The sequence below is a fragment of the Theobroma cacao genome, chromosome 9 (assembly GCF_053813885.1).
Source record: "Theobroma cacao isolate CCN51 chromosome 9, ASM5381388v1, whole genome shotgun sequence".
Lineage (NCBI taxonomy): Eukaryota > Viridiplantae > Streptophyta > Magnoliopsida > Malvales > Malvaceae > Theobroma > Theobroma cacao.
Window position 1 is genome coordinate 9,645,281 of NC_142647.1, and position 18,879 is coordinate 9,664,159.

At 33.4% G+C, this 18,879-nt stretch overlaps 1 non-coding gene and 1 pseudogene across 1 annotated transcript; one reads left to right on the forward strand and one right to left on the reverse strand.

Moving 5' to 3' along the window:
- The first annotated feature begins 3,881 nt into the window (after positions 1 to 3,881).
- Positions 3,882 to 5,922, forward strand: LOC148760696 (ABC transporter G family member 41-like; annotated as a pseudogene).
- A 6,157-nt stretch (positions 5,923 to 12,079) lies between these two features.
- Positions 12,080 to 12,172, reverse strand: LOC148760697 (small nucleolar RNA snoR8a). The gene has a single exon (XR_016028720.1). It is a non-coding gene; the product is annotated as a small nucleolar RNA snoR8a (small nucleolar RNA).
- Between the last annotated feature and the right edge of the window lie 6,707 nt (positions 12,173 to 18,879).

Genomic DNA, 18,879 nt, shown 5'->3' on the forward strand with positions numbered 1-18,879 from the left:
GTTCCCTCTCTAAGCTCTCAAAGCACTACTTGCAATTTCAAAGCCTAAAGATCCACTTTTATAGTATAAAAGTCCAAAGTCAAATGTGATTAGGACTCGATGTGGAATAAGAAGTTTAAAACCATACAACTACTCAATGTTGTACACAAACAAGAATTTTAATCAAATAAGATTTAGAATTCTAGTCAACCTAAAACTCAACAATCACAAATCAAACATGTGGCAAAAAAGCAAAGCATCCAATTGAATCACAAAAGCCTCAAAAAATCTCCACAATCAGAGAGCAATGGAAACCAAAAACTATTCTATCATTAAAACCGAAAGAAAGAAAAAACTATTAACGGCAATCAATTTCTTTTATATATTGACAAATTATAATACATCCCTGCATCTTCTCTTCTCCTGTTACTGTTGATGGCTTCATTTCTTGGAGTTATGAATTTCTGTAAGCCTTGAAACGAAAAGGAAAACTTGTTTAGCTAAACCAGAAAAAATATAATATGGTATATGTACAAGAACAAAGATATAAGAGTACGAAGGAATTTCAAGAAAACATGCATTAAAACCAAAGGATACAAAGATTGCTCATGTTTCATTTTGTTTTGCACTAACAAATTGATATATAGGTGACAAAATTATCAAATTTTTTATAACAAAAAATGAAAACACCACCATAGTCTAGTACCATTCATGTGACTATTCATACTTTTTTGTTTTTCATACCGAAAACTGAAAACAATTATTTACAGTGAAAGCAATCAAATAAGTTAAAATATCACCTATTTTCATCTAAAAAGCAGCAATAATATTAGAACAATTTTATCCTCGGTTTTCAGAAAAATAATGTCTTACATATGAGCAAGTGATGAACACCATATCCGCAGCGACCCAAGGATTAAAGTTTTTCTCCACCCCATGAACAATCACGTTGCCATCATTGTAGATGTTCCAATTGGTAATTCTAACATGGTTAATCGTAGGGATCTCATCAGCGTAGTTTGCCATAAGCATGGGCCATTGTGGATCAAAGGATGGCAGCATTAAGCAGTTTGAGAAATCTCCACTATCGACTTTCATAGCTACAATTTGATATCGATAATGTGTTCGTTCCCATTTCTTGAACGAGATAGCCTCATCTGGGGGAGCGAATATGGTAATTTTACGACCGCTATATAGAGTAATTGTGTTACTATTTTTTTTGTAGGTACCACTTTTTCGGATTCCAAAATCTGAATGTGAATCTCCATGAGGTATGAGAGAAGGAAGATTTCTGTCAAGAATCAATGCCATAAGTTTGAAACCTGTAAGCCTTAGAGCTTTCGTGATCTTATCAACTTGTATAACTACTTTATGGCTATCTGGTCTCGGTTTGAAATTGGAGTGAAGCTGGTCCCAGCTCAAACCATCGCTTTCTGTCGAGACATGCTGCGAGGTATTAGTTTCATTAGGTGAAGTTCGGGGGCGATAAATAAGTAGGAAGATAATGGCATAGAGGAAGCACTGGAAGATAATAGAATAAAAGAAACGCTTGGAAGCCATGACACGATACAAAATAAGGGCTAATGTGACCATCAAACTTCATAAAATATATATAGATTGGAGTCTCAACAGAGGTTAAATTCTTATTTAGGTACAAGTATAGTTGGACTTGACATCAATTGCCGGGAAACCACTGGAAATTATAGTTTTTTTGTTGCTTGTATTTTCCTCTTAATTAATCAAAAGGTGTTATTGTTCCCCACCAAAAATGAATTACTCCTAACCCAAATACCAATGGAAATCATAGTTCACCTTGTTAGTATATTATTGTCCTTTTTTTCTTAATTAATTAAATAATTTGTTTTTAACATATATTTTGTAAAATTGAAATTAATCATCTATTAGGATTTATGTATTTGACTCAATGTTGGATGTATATATATCTCTCTTCACTTAAAAGAGTCATATTTGAATCCCTCTTCTTCATAATTAAAAAGAAAAACAAAATTATCCGTAAAAATTCAATACATTATGTTGAAAACACAAAAGTTGAAGTACAATTTAACTTATTAGATCCCTTCACTTGTCACGTGACAACAATCTTAACAAGCCAACTATTTTATCTTCAATTTATGTTATATTATGACCTATTGGATGAGCATAGGTTTTCACTTCCTAATCGTTTATTTAAAATATAATATAAGTCAAATTTAATCAGGTAATAAAACACACCACCAAGTAATTAGGTTTTTAATTAATTTTTTCCACGTATTTATTATTCTCTATACATTGAATTTGAAAATTATTTGATAGTGATTGTAATTTTTAATCTCGTTAAAAAAGCTTGTTAAATTTTCAATTCCTTTCAAGCAACATCTGTCAACAGCGTACTACTTGATAGAATGTAACACACATCTAAGCTTTAATGCAAGGTAAACTACTAGCAGAGTATACAAGCAGAATGTAAGCAGCCTGCTTTAATTGCTCAGGAATTCCTTTCACATTTTGCATTCTCAACAATAATTGATCCTACTTTTATTAAACACAATGCTACGCAAATTAATGTAAAATCAGGTAAACGAAACTGGTGCAACTAGCTTTGAGCCAATAGTTTAAGACTAATAATTAATGCTAATAATAACAATTACAACCAGCAAAATCTAACTCTAATTAAATAAATAAACAAATAAAATTTCAGAAATAATTAAATATTCTTTGAAGACTTCCAGAAATTGCAATTGAAAAAATTTTGGACTCCATGAACAATGATGTGACCATCATTGTAGATGTTCCAATGTGTTATGTTAACATTGTTGATGGATCCGTAACCATTAACAAGGACTTTGCAATAGGAATCGCATGTGAGCAGCTCGACGCCCCTTTGTACAGATCCTGAATCGAAACCTTCTTTATCGACCCTGGCAGTCACAAACTGGTACTCCAACACCTTCCAATTTTCATCATCGGAGAAAGATTCGTCCACAGGAGCAAATATGGTGATTGTATTGTTGTTGTATATGGTCACACTGTCTGTGGCATAACAAAGGCGACAGCCAGCAGGATACGTACCACCGAATGGAACAACGGTGCGGAGATGGTTTTGGAGAATTAGAGACATGATCTTGAAGCCAGCATCCCACACAGCTTTGATAATCCCATCAACTTCTATGATGGCGTTGGTATCTGATGGCTTGAACATCAAGATGTGCTCTTCTCTTGGTTGCGTTGGAATTGCAGATAATTGGAATGTAGGCAGAGTATGAACAAGGACAATAACAAGAACCAAGGCTAGGGTGTATTTGGATACCATGATCAGGATTCAGAATTAGGATTAATAGAGGAACAAAACCCTAGTTCTGGGAAGGGGGAATTAATGCCTTAGGATTATTGTGTATATAAATAAAAGCAGAGTTGGATTTAATTATAAGATTAGGTGTATAATTTGATCAAAACTCAAAAAGTAGGAAGGTTGCTGGCTTCAAATCAAATTATTAAAACTCATGCTTTTTTTTTTTTTGCTGCTTTCTAAAATTTTACTAATTTGTTGCCAATGCATGGGCTTTTTAAGCTCTTTCTAAAATTTTACTTAATTTGTTGCCAATGGATGGAATCCCCAATGCATAGATATGTGTCATCATAATATTACAATTGCGACACGATAAAAGTCAGATTATAATGCAAATTTTGGTTAATAGGCAATATAAAATCAGTTGAATAATTTATTGATAAATGAATAGCTCATAGAACATTAATATTTGAATAATGTTATTCAATATAGAGCTTCACAAAAACTGACTAGAGTAGTTTAGAGAAAACTTTACTTATTCAATTATTTATATATATATATATATTAAGCCATCTAACCTAAATCAAAACAACTAGGTGAAGATTTTCCCAACCATATGCGGTCTCTTTTTTCCTCTACCTTTCCTAGTCCAGGCATATATGTATTAATATTATTATTATTAGTTCAGACCTTTTATCAATTGTATATGTTACCTCTTAACTAGTCTAAAACTCGAGATGTTGAAAAAAATTGTAGAAAAACAGGAAAAGGTAAATTGAAGAATAACGGACTTGTGTGTGATAAGATGTCTGTGTATTGGTTGTTGGTTATATAAGATTTGAATGGGCAGCCAAAAGAATCCATTGGTGTTGCTATGGAGCAAATATTAGCCACTGTCCAATATTTTCTCTTCTTGACCTTTACCATTGTAAGCTTAACCAAACCAATATCACTGCTTTTTAAAAGCTCATTTGAACCATATTCTCGTTTGCTTTGTCTCTATCACAGGGAGGATGGTATTACCTTTTGATCCCTCAGCATTAACATTTCAGAATGTGCAATACTATGTTGACCACACCTCCGGCAATCACATAAATCTGCCCTTTGTATAAATTTGAAGTCGTAGAGCACATTCTCTCTGTCTCTCTCTCTCACACACACACATGCATAATCAACTTACATATAACCATGGACAAACTCTAACATAAGTTATTTAAGTCAGAAGGAACCCATTTGAGGTGACTGGCGAGACTTGAACCGAAGAATTCATCAACAATTGCTAAATATCATGACTAATGAGCCATTGGATGAAACAACACTGATTGATCATTGGTGCATTGTTTTCTATTTGTTCTTAGGAAATGAGAAAACGAGGATATTCTCGAAGAAGCTTCAACTCCTTTCAGATATTACAGGAGTGGTTAGGCCTGGTGTTCTGACAGCACTGATGGGTCCTAATGGAGCAGGAATAACTACTCTTCTTGGTGTTCTTGCAGGAAGAAAAACTATAGGCTGCATAGAGGGGGAAATCAGAGTTGGTGGTTGCCCCAAGGTTCAAGAAACATTTGCAAAGATATCAGGCTTTTGTGAACAAACAGATATACATTCTCCACAAATCACAGTAGAAGAATCTTTGATTTTTTCTGCTTGGCTGCGTCTACCTGCTTGTATTGACTCAAAAATGAAAACTGTAAGACTCCAAAGGCGCAAGAATTACTAATATTTTGTTATAAAAATTTGAGATAATTTGTCTTAAAGCTGCTTTAATGGATTTTGTAGGAATTTGTGAAAGAAGTCATTTAGATACATTGAACTTGATGAAGTCAAGGATGCTTTAGTTGGCATACCTGGTCATAGTAGTCTATCAACTGAGCAACGTAAAAGGCTTACAATAGCTGTAGAACTTGTTGCTAATCCTTCCATAATTTTCGTGGATGAACCTACCTCCAGTTTGGATGCAAGTGCTGCAGCATTGTCGTGCGTGCAGTGAAGAATGTAGCTGATACAGGTAGAACAATTGTTTGCACGATCCACCAACCGAGCATTGACATATTTGAAGCATTTGATGAGGTTAAAATCCATTTTTGAGGCTTGAATTGTTAGGATCATTGTTTTCTTGCTATCATAAACAAGTTCAAAACAAGAGTTCTCTTTCATATTCTTGTTATTCTCATTGCAGTTGATTTTTCTGAAAACTGGTGGGAGTTTAGTCTACTTTGGACCATTAGGACAACATTCAAGTAGCGTTATAGAATATTTTGAGGTCAGTTTCCCCTTCCGTTCCCTGATAAATATAGTCTAAACAAATTTGCTTCCGAAAGATAATTTTTACTTGCCTTCTATTCTTAGAATTCTTACTGACAGAGTATACCTGGGGTGCCCAAAATTAAAGATAATTGTAACCCGGCAACATGGATGCTAGATGTTACTTCAACTTCTGTAGAGGCTGAGCTTGGAATTGATTTGGCCAAAAATGGTATGACCAAAACTTGACATGCTGAGACATAATAAAGAGAGTACGGCTGAGATATTTTACTTGGATTCTGTTGACTTTTTCTGCAGAAAATACCAAGGTAGTGGATCTGGTTGTATTATGCAATGACTACATCTTGGACATTAAATTGTTTGCTCACTTCACAATATGGAGATGTGAATGATAAAATTATGGTATTTACTGAAACCAGAACCATAGCTTCGTTGCTAGAGGATTATTTTGGGTTTCGCCATGATCACCTAACTATTTCCGCACTTGTTCTTTTCTTCCATCCCTAAATTTTTTCCTCTCTTTTTGCATTTTTTATCACACGTTTAAACTTTGAGCGAAGGTAAATTTCTCTTCTCTTGTCTTGAAGATGAAAACATAGCTCATAGGAAATATTTAACATGTAAATAATGTTTTTATAAACATGATTCAATTATGATAAACATTCTCTATATTTGTTTGTTCATTTAATTTTATTTGCGTGCATGATAAAACTGTGATAACATTTTAAAATTATAGAGTCAATCGTGTTTCATATTGTACTAAAAAAATTAAATTAATTACCACCTATATATATATATATATTTAATTTTAAAATTATTAACAATGGAGAAAATAATATGTGAGTTATAATCAAATAAGGATTCATTAAACATTTAGTATTTGAGTTATAGTTAAATTTTTAATATGACATCTAAAACTTAAAAATTTGAAATTAAACACTCGATTCTATCCATCAATTTACTCACGAAATTAATATCATTAATCAAATGGATGACATGTTTAAAGATATCAAATAGAAAAGCAGAAGGAGCAAATACTATACCTTTCTTTACAATCAATCTTAATTTCTCTCCATCACATTTTTGCTTCATAAACAAGCCACGTTAATGGCAATCAGCACAAAGAGCGCAATTCATCCATCACCTCATCCAAGAATCGAAAGAGCACACGCCTGATAGATTTCTTTATTACCAAAGTGCTAAAAACAGCCCAGAATGTCGCAAAAAAACTGTTGAATTTCCAGTGATTTCAGATGGTGAAGAAGATGAAGAAGATTCTGGCGCCAGTCCACAACTAGTCGAATTAAAGGGAAAGATAGGAACGGTGTCGTTCTGCCCTGGTTTTAATGTGCTACTAAAGCACACTGGAGTTTGTCGTTTTACCTTTATGTTATAAATCTCACGTTGGCTTAAACGCCCCAGTTTATGTCGTTTTGGTTTTACTATGTAAAGGCTGAAAGCCCACGTGTTTGAGTCTGTTTTTTCTCCTTTCTTCTTAGCTGTTTGTTTAGCCATTGGAAAGCACAAAATTCCATGTTTGGAATCCTGTGCTCAGCTATTTTTTTTAAGTTATTTTCTCTTTCCGAGGCCAATTTTTCAGGAAATTGTTGTTACTGTCTTATATATATTTCAATGCAAAAATGAGTAAATATAGGCTTCTCAAATATTTTGTTTTAATCTCTTAAAATCCTTCCCAACTCCTCTATTTTTCTTTGAAACCATGGCTCTCTTATTCTGTTGATTTTTTTTCTTTCTTTTGAGATATTTCTTCATGATATCAGAGTTGTAAAATTGATTTTAAGGGTCTATTCTTTAGCTTGTTATCATCCATCATCTATTTCCTATTTGCTGTCTCTGTTTTGAATCATGGCTACAATTGGTTTTAGCACATCAGCTCCTCCAATATTTATTGAGAAAAATTATGTTTTCTGATCAATAAAGATGCAATCCTATCTCAAAGCCTTCAATCTTTGAAAGGTGGTGGAGACCGGGGCTGAACCAATGCAATGACATGCTAATGCAACCTTGGCTCAAATTAAGCAATTTGAAGAAGACAAGGCAAAAAGGTATAAGGCTTTCTCTTGCTTGCAATCTACAATGTCTGATGAAATTTTTGATAAGACTATGCATCTAGACAATCCTAAAGAAGTTTAGGATAATTTAAAGGAAGAATTTTAGGGTAGTGATGGAACCAAAAAAATCCAAGCAGTAAATTTGAACAAGCAGTTTAAGATGTTAACCATGGATGAGAGTGAGACGATTAAAGAATTTTATGAAAAAATTATGGGAGTACTTAACCAACTCAAGTTGCTGGGAAAAGAGATGTTTGAGGAAAGATTAGTGAGCAAGATGCTGGTAGGATTACCAAAGAAGTATGAGTCTAAAATCTTATCATTGGAGGACTTCAGGGATATTAGTCAGATGACCTTGAAGGAATTGGTGAATGAATTAAAAGGCTTAGAGTAGAGGAGAGCATTTTGGTAGAAAACTCTTATTGTGAATGTCCTGGTTGTGAAAACAAAGAATGTGAAGCCTGGTAGCAGTAATTCTAAGAAGCATGAAGCTGACAAGGAGGATAAAGGGAAAAAGGTAGATGAAAAAAGACATGGAAAAAGTAAGAAGTCATTTCTACCATGCTTTCATTACAAAAAAAAAAAAAACAAATCATATAGAGAAGTTTTACTAGTTTAGACCAAATGTCAAGTGCAAGAGATGCCACTAGCAAGGTCATGTGGAGAAAGTATGCAAAAGTAAAGGTAAAATGTTGAAGAGAAAGCTGTTGTTGTTGAAAAGCTTCAAGCAGATGAAGAAGTCCTATTTATGGTCAAGAAGATTGATCTTGAAGAGAGAAATACACTTGGTTGTTGGATAGTGGCTGTTCGAACCACTTAACTAGCTGCAAAGAAAATTTCATTAATTTTAATGAAAATTTTAAAACTCAAATGGAGATTGGAAATGGTGATATGTTAATAATCTGTGGAACTGATACAATGGGGGTGAAAACACCTAGCGGGACTAAATCAGTGGCAAATGTCTATTTCGCTCCTGATGTAAGTGAAAACTTACTAAGTGTAGGCCAACTGGTGGATGAGGGCTTTGAGTTAACTTTCAAAGACAAAGCTTGCATAATAAAGGATTCAGCTAAAGTAAAACTCTTCATAGTGGGAATGAGGAACAAATGCTTTCCATTAAATTGGATGGATATAAAGCACACTGCTTATAATTGCATTTTATCTGATATTGAGATGTGGCGTAAGAGGTTTGGTCATGTGAACTATGGTTCACTCAAGCTAATGGCCTCTAGCAACTTAGTGGATGGGTTACCTTTAATGGTAAATATGAAGAAGATTTGTGAAATGTGTCAGTATGAGAAGTAGAGAAAAGTGTTTTTTCCAAAAACCAGTTCTTGGAGGGCAATAAAAGGACTACAACTGATACATACTGATCTTGGAAATCTTATAAAGACTCTATCACTGAATGATAGTAAGTACTACATACTTTTTATTAATGAGTATTCAAGGTTTTGCTGGGTATATTTCATGAAAATGAAGTCTGGTGCTTTAAGTGTATTTACCAAGTTTAAAGCTTTAGTTGAAAATCAAGTAAGGTTGACTATAAAAAAAACTTAAAAATGATAATGGGACTAAGTATACAACTAAGGAGTTTGAAGACTATCTAAGTAAGTATGGTATTGCACATCAATTAAAAGTCTCTTACAGCTCACAACAAAATGGGGTGGTAGAAAGAAAGAGTAGAACCTTGACGAAGATGGCTAAGTGCTTGATGTTTGAGAAGAAGCAACCTAAGCCATTGTGGGCTAAGGCAGTTAACACTACTAAATATCTACTTAATTTGTCAGTTACTAGAGCCCTGACAGGTAAAACACCTTTTGAAGCTTGGTTTGACTTAAAACCATCTGTCAAACATCTAAAAGTGTTTGGATGTGTATGTTTTGCAAAGATTTTTTATGCAAAGAGAACCAATTTGAGTAGTAAGTCATTGTTAGCTATCCATCTTGGATACAATGAGGTTTCAAAATGGTATAGACTTCTAGATGTTAAAACCATGAAGTTATTTATTAGCAAAGATGTTGTTTTTGATGAAGACAAGATGTGGAATTGGAAATTCAAGTTGGTTGAAAGGTTAAATAACCATGTAATTGAAGAAAATTAGTTGCCATAGGAGGAATTTGAGCTGAATACAAATGATGTGGATGAGATACTTGTGAGGGGAACAAGGAGTTTGACAAACATATATGCTAGGTGTCATCTAGTAATCACTGAACCTGGTTCTTATGAAGAAGCTACTACTAATGAGCATTGGAAACAAGCAATGGAAGCTAAAATGGTGATGATTAGAAAGAATAGAACCTAGTTGTTAGTTGATAAGCCTGAAGATCAAAATGGCATAGGTGTTAAATGGATTTTCAGAACCAAGTTGAATCCAGATGATTCTATTAACAAATATAAAGCTAGACTGGTTGTTAAAGGCTTTGCATAGGTATATGGTGTTGACTACATGGAGACATATGCCCTTGTGGCAAGACATGATACAATTAGATTACTAGCAACTCTATCCATATGAGAAGGTTGGTTCATATATCATCTTGACATAAAATCTGCTTTTTTGAATGGTTACTTGAAAGAGGACATTTATGTGGAGCAATCAGAATAAAATGTTGATAAGGGTTCTGAAAACAAAGTTTGCAAACTAATGAAGGCTTTCTATGGTCTCAAACAAGCATCAAGGGCATGGTATGAAATAATGGATGGTCATCTACTGAGTTAGGGATTCATCAAATTAGATACGAAATTTGATCAGAAATTGCAAAGCCAAAACATGGCACAAAGAGTTTGATGATGCTAGAAGAAAATGAAGTGGAAATAATAAGGGTGATGGCTGATAGAAATGATGAGCAAAAGAGTACAATTCAGAGAGAGGGGATTCCTTCAATGATTTTGACAAGAGAGAGAGGGAAGCCAGGAAAGCTAGAGGCTGAGACAGATGATGATTGAAGATTGATTGATGACGAATGAGAGAAAGTGAAGCTTAGAAGAAGCACAAAAGGGTAGAACAAAAGCAAAAAATTCTTGTTAGAATTAAGGGAAGGGTAAGAAAGCTCAAGTAGAGGAAGAGGTATCTTGAAGGAGAGGAATGTAAAGAAGGGAAATAAGACTTTAACCCCAAAGATTAGGTCAAAGGACTAGTTGGAAGAAGAAAAGAAATTGGGGGACTTGGGGAAAGAGATGCAAGAATGAGACTCAACGTCAGATTCAGACATTAAAAAAAGTGAATGTTGTAATTAGATAAGAAGTATCTGAAATTTTGGAATTTACTGAGGTATTGGGGCTATCTTCCAAAGAAGACAAAAATGAGGTTATTCAGAATATTGTTGAACTAGAAACAACAAATAAAGAGGCCAAGTGCCAAAAGCCTCTTTGTAAACTCCAACAAGGATGGCTTAAGTTGGTTTTTGAGTTTTGTTGGTTTTGTCTGTTTGTGAGTTGGTGGATGACCTGCTTTTCGCTACCTTTGTAACTTTTTTTTTTTTTTTTTTGCTTGGGATGGCTTTTCTAGCTAGTTTTGGAATCCCTGAGTTTTATCTGATTGTGTTGACCCCTTTGCGTGTGTTGGCCCCTACATGATAACGTGACATGCCATGTGGCACCAACTTGATGACATGGCAGTGCCATGTGGCCATAATATGATGATGTGGCATAGCAGATAAAAAAATTTTCATAAAAATTTTTTTGTGCCATGTCATAGGGACTAAATTGAACAAAAATATATAGTACATGGATTAATTGAATAAATTGAGATAAATTGAAAAAATTATTTGAAAAATATAAATCTTTTAGTAGATGATAGATATACTTATTAATAAGTCAAATATTTAAATGCAAAAGATTTATGGTGTTAAAAAATATATATAAATATTTTTATACTTGATCATTTGATTTTAAAATATGTTCATTACTTTATCTTCTCTGCAAAAATTAAGTTTGAATTCCCTTTCTATAAAAAAAAATTTTAAAAAATTTATACTTAAAGTTAAATTTAGATGAATAACTTGCATTATGTTAGAATAAAATAATATAAAAAGACTAAATAATTTTTTTTCTATTTATAAAAGTATAAAAATTTAAAATTTATTTGACCTAGTTTTTAACTTGAGCTTAACTCAAATAAGCAAAATAGGTTGATTTAATTACAACTTTAACAATTTACAAATATCCATTCTTCTATAATTATTTAACCTTTACCCAATTTACCGTTTATTTAAATTTACTCAAAGTTTCTTATAAAATGATTTTATTTAAGTTCAAATACTACAATCAAATTTTGCTAAATTTAAATTTATGTTATTAAGTGGGATCTACAAAAAATTTGTAAATACAAAATAAAATTGTATAAATATTTATAATTATATTTAACTCTATTAACCATAAATGCAATCTTTAATCTAAGAAATTTTAGCCTAAAGAATATAATCTGAAATGTTAAACAAAATAAAAGTATAAAAAATAAATAAAAAATTAAAGAGGTGGAGTAACTCAGATTCTATAGTTGCAATAGGAGGTTTGTCATACCCAAGTTAAGTAAGTCAAAACAAAGAATTATTTTTATAATCATTGCTAACTTCGTATCTCCTTTCTTCATCTAACAAAATGCAAGTTAATTCATCTAAATTTAATTTTAGGTATGAAGTTTTTTTAAAAGTTTGTTTATAGAAGGAGAATTCAAACTCAATTTTTGCGAAGAAGCTAAATTAATGTATATATTTTAAAATCAAATAATCAAGTATGAAAATATTTATATATATTTTTTAAAACAATAAATATTTTACACTTAAATATTTGGCTTATTAATAAGTGTATCTATCATCTACTTAAAAATTTGTATTTTTCAAATATTCTTTTCAATTTAATCCCTCAACATCTCAATTTTATTTAATTTAGTTGTTGTATTATATATTTTTGTACAAGTTAGTTTCTATGACGTGGCGTAAAAATTTTTTTTGAAAATTTTTAAATCTGCCACGTGGCACTATCATGTCATTAAGTTGGTACCATGTGACATTTCACATCATCAAAATATGCCACGTTGTGTTGATATCAGCGTTGAAGTCATCATTTTAACGACAAAATTGGATGCCGTTAATGAGAGAGACTAAATTGAAATAATTTTCAAAATTAAGGGAATAAATTGTTTCAATTTGGAGTTCAGGGACTAAATTGAACAAAATGCATGAATACATGGACTTGGTGGGTATTTTAACCATTTTATTTTTTAACATGGGTTGTCTTGTTTGGTTTTGATGTAGTTTTTTTGATCGAGATAGGCTTCTAGGATCAACGGTTCAAATGATTTTTTGGGGAGGGTTACTGAATCTTAGTATTAGGTTTAGGGTATAATTTTGTTCTCGTGATGCTTGGTAAAGTTTTTATGTAGCTAATCGACTTTTAGCAAATGTTCAGGGCATTAAAGTTCCAAGGATAGTCTTTTTAAACTCTAAGTTGAAGATCGAGAGTGGCATACTAGCGTTGAAATGATTAATAAAATTAAATGTTTTTCAAAAAAAAAAAGTCAATTAAAACATAGCGCGTCTCACAATTTTATTGGAAGCATTGGACACTTTGCTTATTTGACTAACAATGTTGTTTAGTGTGCAAATTGTTAAATAGAAGCAAATTAGTTCAAGTACTTAATTCCAAATTTTTATTCTTTAAATAACAAATTGAGAATTTGATTATAATTTGAACACCAAATATTTAATTAACCCTTTAAACCACAATGCAAATTATGATATCAAACTAAAGCCATAGTTAAAGAACCAAATTTACTCTTAAATTTATAAATTTTACTTTTAAAACTTTAAAATTTTTTAATTTATTTATTAATAAAATGATAGTGCATGATTTATTAATGGTTAAAAGACCTATCAAGTCCATGTACTATTCAATTTTGTTCAATTTAGTCATTATATTTAAAATCAAAGCAATTTAGTCTCTCAATTTTGAGAATTGAGTCAATTTAGTCCCTCCCCTTAACGATATCCAATTTTATCGTTAAAGGATAGCGTCAGCGCTGACGTTAGTATTGACGTGTCACATTTTGATGACTTGGTATGCCACATGACACTGAGTGTGACATGACAATGCCACATTGCACTATAAGATGACGTGGTAGTGCTTACGTGGCACTGACATGCTGACATGTTAGTGACACGTGTTAGATCAAAAAAATTTTGAAAAAAAAAAAATTCTACCATGTCATAGGAAATAAATTGAATAAAAAGATGTAGTATAAGGACTAAATTGAACAATATTGAGATATTGAGGTATTAAATTAAAAAAATATTTAAAAAATATAAATATTTAAGTAGATTATTGATATGCTTATTAATAAGTCAAATATTTAGGTGTAAAAGATTTATGGTGTTAAAAAATATATATAAATATTTCTTACTTGATTATTTGATTCTAGAATATGTAAATTAATTTATCTTTTTTAACAAATTTAAGTTTGAATTCTCCGTCTATAAAAAAAATTTTGAAAAAAATTTCATACTTGAAGTCAAATTTATATGGATAACTTGTATTACGTTAAAATAAAATAATATAAAATGACTAAATAAATTCCTTTTTCTTCTATATATAATAGTATAAAAATTTAAAATTTATTTAACTTAGTTTTTAACTTGAGCTAAAGTCAAATTAGCAAAATATACTGATTTAATTTTTTTTTTTTAAAAAAATGAAGAACGAAAATATAAAGTTAACGATGATTATAAAAATAATTCCTCATTCTGACTTACTTAATTTGTATATCACAAACCTCTTATTATAACCATAGACTCTAAGCTCCACCCTTTCAATTTTTTTATTTATTTTTTATGTTTTTATTTTATTTAATATTTCAAGTTATAATTTGAAATTTTTTATATTAAAGACTGCATTTATGGTTGATAAAGTTAAATATAGCTATAAATATTTGTACCATTTTATTTTATTAACAATTTTTTTGTCGATTCAAATTAATAATTTAAATTTAAATTTAGTAGAATTTGATTGTGGTATTTGAATTTAAATAAAAACATTTTATAAGAAATTTTGAGTAAATTTAAATAAAAGGTAAATTGGGTAAGAGTTGAATAATTTCAAAAGAATGTATATTTGTAAATTGTGAAAGTTGTAACTAAATCAATATATTGAGTAAATTTAAATAAAAGTTAAATTGGGTAAGAATTAATGAGACGCCATGGAGGGAATCTGTGACACGCTAGAGTTAAAAGTTGGTGACACACCATAGTGAGAATCTGTGACACGTCAGCATTTAGAGTTGGTGAGACGCCATGGAGGGAATCTGTGACACGCCAGAGTTAAGAGTTAGTGACATGCCATGGTGGGAATCTATGGCACGTCAGCGTTTAGAGTTGGTGAGACGTCATAGAGGGAATCTGTGACACGCCAAAGTTAAGAGTTGGTGACACGGCATGGAGAGAATTTGTGACACGCTAGCATTCAGAGTTCATGAGGCGACATGGAGGGAATCTGTGACACGTCAGAGTTCAGAATTGGTGACACACCATGGAGGAAAATTGTGACACGCCAGAGTTCAAAGTTGGTGACATGCCATGGTCATAGTTTAGAGTGTGTGACACGGCATTGCTTGAAAAGCTGACACGCCATGGTCATGGTTTAGAGTGTGTGACACTGCAGTGCTTAAACAGCGGACACGTCATGGTTTGAAGTAGAGAGAGAAAAAAAAACGAGCAGTTAACATGGTAATCGTTTGGACTTTCATTGAATTAATTCCCCTTTTTCAGAATAAATAAGAATATTACAAGGCCATTTTTCATTTTAAACAGTTATTTTTCAGAATTTCTAACGTTTGTGTGATTCATTTCTCATTCCCGTTGGTACCGGAGTGTTCGAGAAGGCTCTTTGCAAGCGTAACAGCATCACAGCGCCAGCAACAATGTCTGCCATGAGTGAAGAGGTCAGTGAGTCTCAAATTAAAACATTCATGTGTTCGTTAATTTTTTTGGTTTTTTGTTGGGTTTGTTTGATATGTTCGTGTTTTTTGTTTTGTTTTACAAATGTTTAGATTGTGTTTTCTTGCTGGTTTGATGGTTGTTTGGGGTTAAGTCGTAGTGGTTTTAGGGGTTTTGGGTGTTTACCGTGTGACGCCATTGTTATTATAGTTAGTTATTGGCGTGTCAGGTTTATATGATTTGATTTGATATGCATAGCGTGTGACAACATTTTACTTGATATGCATAACGTGTGACAACATTTTACTTGATATGCATGGCCTGTGATAGCATTTTACTTGATATGCATGGTGTGTCACAACATTTTACTTGTTATGCATGGCGTGTCACAAGATTTAACTTGTTATGCATGGCGTGTCACAACATTTTACTTGATATGCATGGTGTGTCACAACATTTTACACAACATTTTACTTGTTATGCATGGCGTGTCACAACATTTTGCTTGCTATGCATAGCGTGTCACAACATTTATTCCTTATTTATGTCTTCAGTATACCTTGTTGCACATGACAGCTTAACTCACTAGTGCATGTGTGCCATGTTTTGCAGATCCAATGCAGACAGTATGAGGATCTTGACAATTTGCTGATCATGTCGAAGGAGAAGTGGGCATTCAACATCGCAATTAACACCCACTGTAAGTGGTCGCAGATGCATTACATCACAAAGACTCTCCAACAAAAGTGGGAGTACAATGCAGTTAAGCGTACGTGCTTCGAAATGCTCCTGGACGTCTATCCATAGGGGTACTTTTACGCCGGTCTCTTGCACAACATCATGATTCGCCGGATCACTAAGAGCCAGTCAATGGACCCCAAGCTATGGTTTGCCACTGGCAAGAGTAAGGCACGGCTATCAAAGTAGGAGTTCTACCTCATCATCGGGCTGAAGTTTGGTCCAATGCCTGATGTGTTCAGACTACCGTACGAGGTTACTGCGGAGGGAATTCATGACAGATATTGAAACGGGTAAAAGAGCGTTAAGTTGCAAGCTTTACTTGATACGTTTCGCGAGGGTAACTTCCAGCGACCAAGAGACGCGACCAAGATGGCACTCGTCTTGATTGCAAATAACATTTTATTTGGTCAAGACTACCGTAGACGAGTGACGCCTTGGTTGCTGTCATTGGTGAAGGACATCGACCCTTGGAATGTCTTCCCATGGGGGCACTATGTTTGGAAGTTGACCTTGGACTACCTTTTGAAAGGGTTCGAAGTGCCTAACTCAATAGTGACAAAGGAAACTCGGTTATGCTACAACATTTACAGATTTGCATGGGTGATACAAGTACTATCACGTAACATTTTTTAGTTTCCTTTAGAAAAAATAATTTATGGGTGCACTCGTTTATGATTTACGGTCTGATAATGGTTACATTTGACTTGCAGTTCTAAGCAATGAAGGATATTTCGGCCCTCTAAAAATAGTTGCCCCTTCTAGTTCGAAAGACAACGTCTACCCACGAATGTGCAGATGAGATTGCAATCAGAAGCCAAAAGACTTCTACAAGGCAATTCGGAAGTTGGAGTCATCTGACCATGTAAGTGAAAAACTGTTAATTTTTGCTTTATGTTTGTATAATAATTTCCCCTATTCGATAATAACAAGATTTTATTTGTTTATTTGCAGTTGTGGGCACTGGAGACGTTGAAACCCATTGCAGATGAGGCCCTCTGGGAGTATTTTGTGGACCTTGATGTCCCGTTATTGGAGGGCCACGAGTACGTGCCAATAGAGCACATGGAGGATTGGTCGGATTAGGGCTTAGGTGTAAGGTAAAAAAGGAGAAGCTTGAAAGAGAAAAGAGTTTTTGGTGGCACGAAGCGGATGCGTACCGCTGCTGCTTTAGTTGATGAGCTATCGGGCCCTGAGTTGATGGACGAAGGGGACGACCGTAGTCAAGGCAGTGAACAGTCGGTAAGGACAATTCTAACAGTTTTGTGTTCTCCAATTCCATTTGTGATTATCAAATAACATTTCTATGTTTGCAGTTGAACCATGTGCCGGGAACTTCAGAACCACCCACCGATCTTCCTCAGACGCACAGTGGAAACGACCCGTCGATAAGATCGGTTTTAACGATTTGTGTTCTACATTATCACATATGTTTATCGAGTAACACAGTAATTTCTGTTATTACAATTTACAAAAATGATGAAAAGTCCTCAAGCACCAATCGGTTTGGCTCCACCGCAGACAACTAATGAGCCGCTAATAAAGATATTAAAGTTGTAACAGTTAATGTTCAACAATTTCATACATGATTATTGAATAACATAGTTATTTATGTATTTACAGTTTACGAAAGCAATGATAGGTCCATAAGCACCGATCGGTCCAGCTCCACCACAGACTGCTAACGAGCCACCGGTAAGGATATTAAAGTTGTAACGGTTAATGTTCAACAATTCCATACATGATTATTGAATAACATAGTTATATATGTAATTGTAGTTTACGAAAGTGACGACAGGTTTTTAAGCACTGATCGGTCTAGCTCCACCGCAGACTGCTAACGAGCCGTCGGTTAGGATATTAAAGTTGTAACAGTTAATGTTCAACAATTTCATATATGATTATTGAATAACACAGTTATATATGTCATTGCAGTTGACCTAATTGAGAACAGTCAATGATAGAGCAGTCACTACCCATTAACTCTGATGGATCATGCGCAAGCATGAAAAAGAGATGTTGGAGTTGAAGGCTTCAATTCAGTCATTGAGTCTAGTAATACAGACGCTTGAGGACTGTATCGTTGCTCGGATTCTTGATGGCCTTAAATCACAAGTACGTTATTCTATCTTTGCTTGTATTTTGGTGGTTTGCGTTTAGCAACTGTTTAGACTATGTTTTCTTGCTGGTTTGATGGTTTTTGGGGTTAAGTGGTTGTGGTTTAACTGGTTTTGGTCATTAGCGAGTCAGGACATTTGTATTATAGTTAGTTATTACCGTATCAGCCTTAGTGTGTGACAATATTAGACTTGATATGCATGGCGTGTTAGAACATTTTACTTGTTATGCATGGTGTGTCACAATGTTTGATTTGATATGCATGGCGTGTCAAAACAATTTGCTTGTTATCCTTGGCGTGTCACAACAATTTGATTGTTATGCATGGCATGCCACAACGTTTAACTTGTTATGCATGGCGTGTCATAACATTTTACTTGTTATGCATGGCATGTCACAACATTTTACTTGATATGCACGACATGTCATAACATTTTACTAGTTATGGTTTGTGGTATTTTATGAGCTAACTAACGGTTTTTCCCATTTTGTAAGA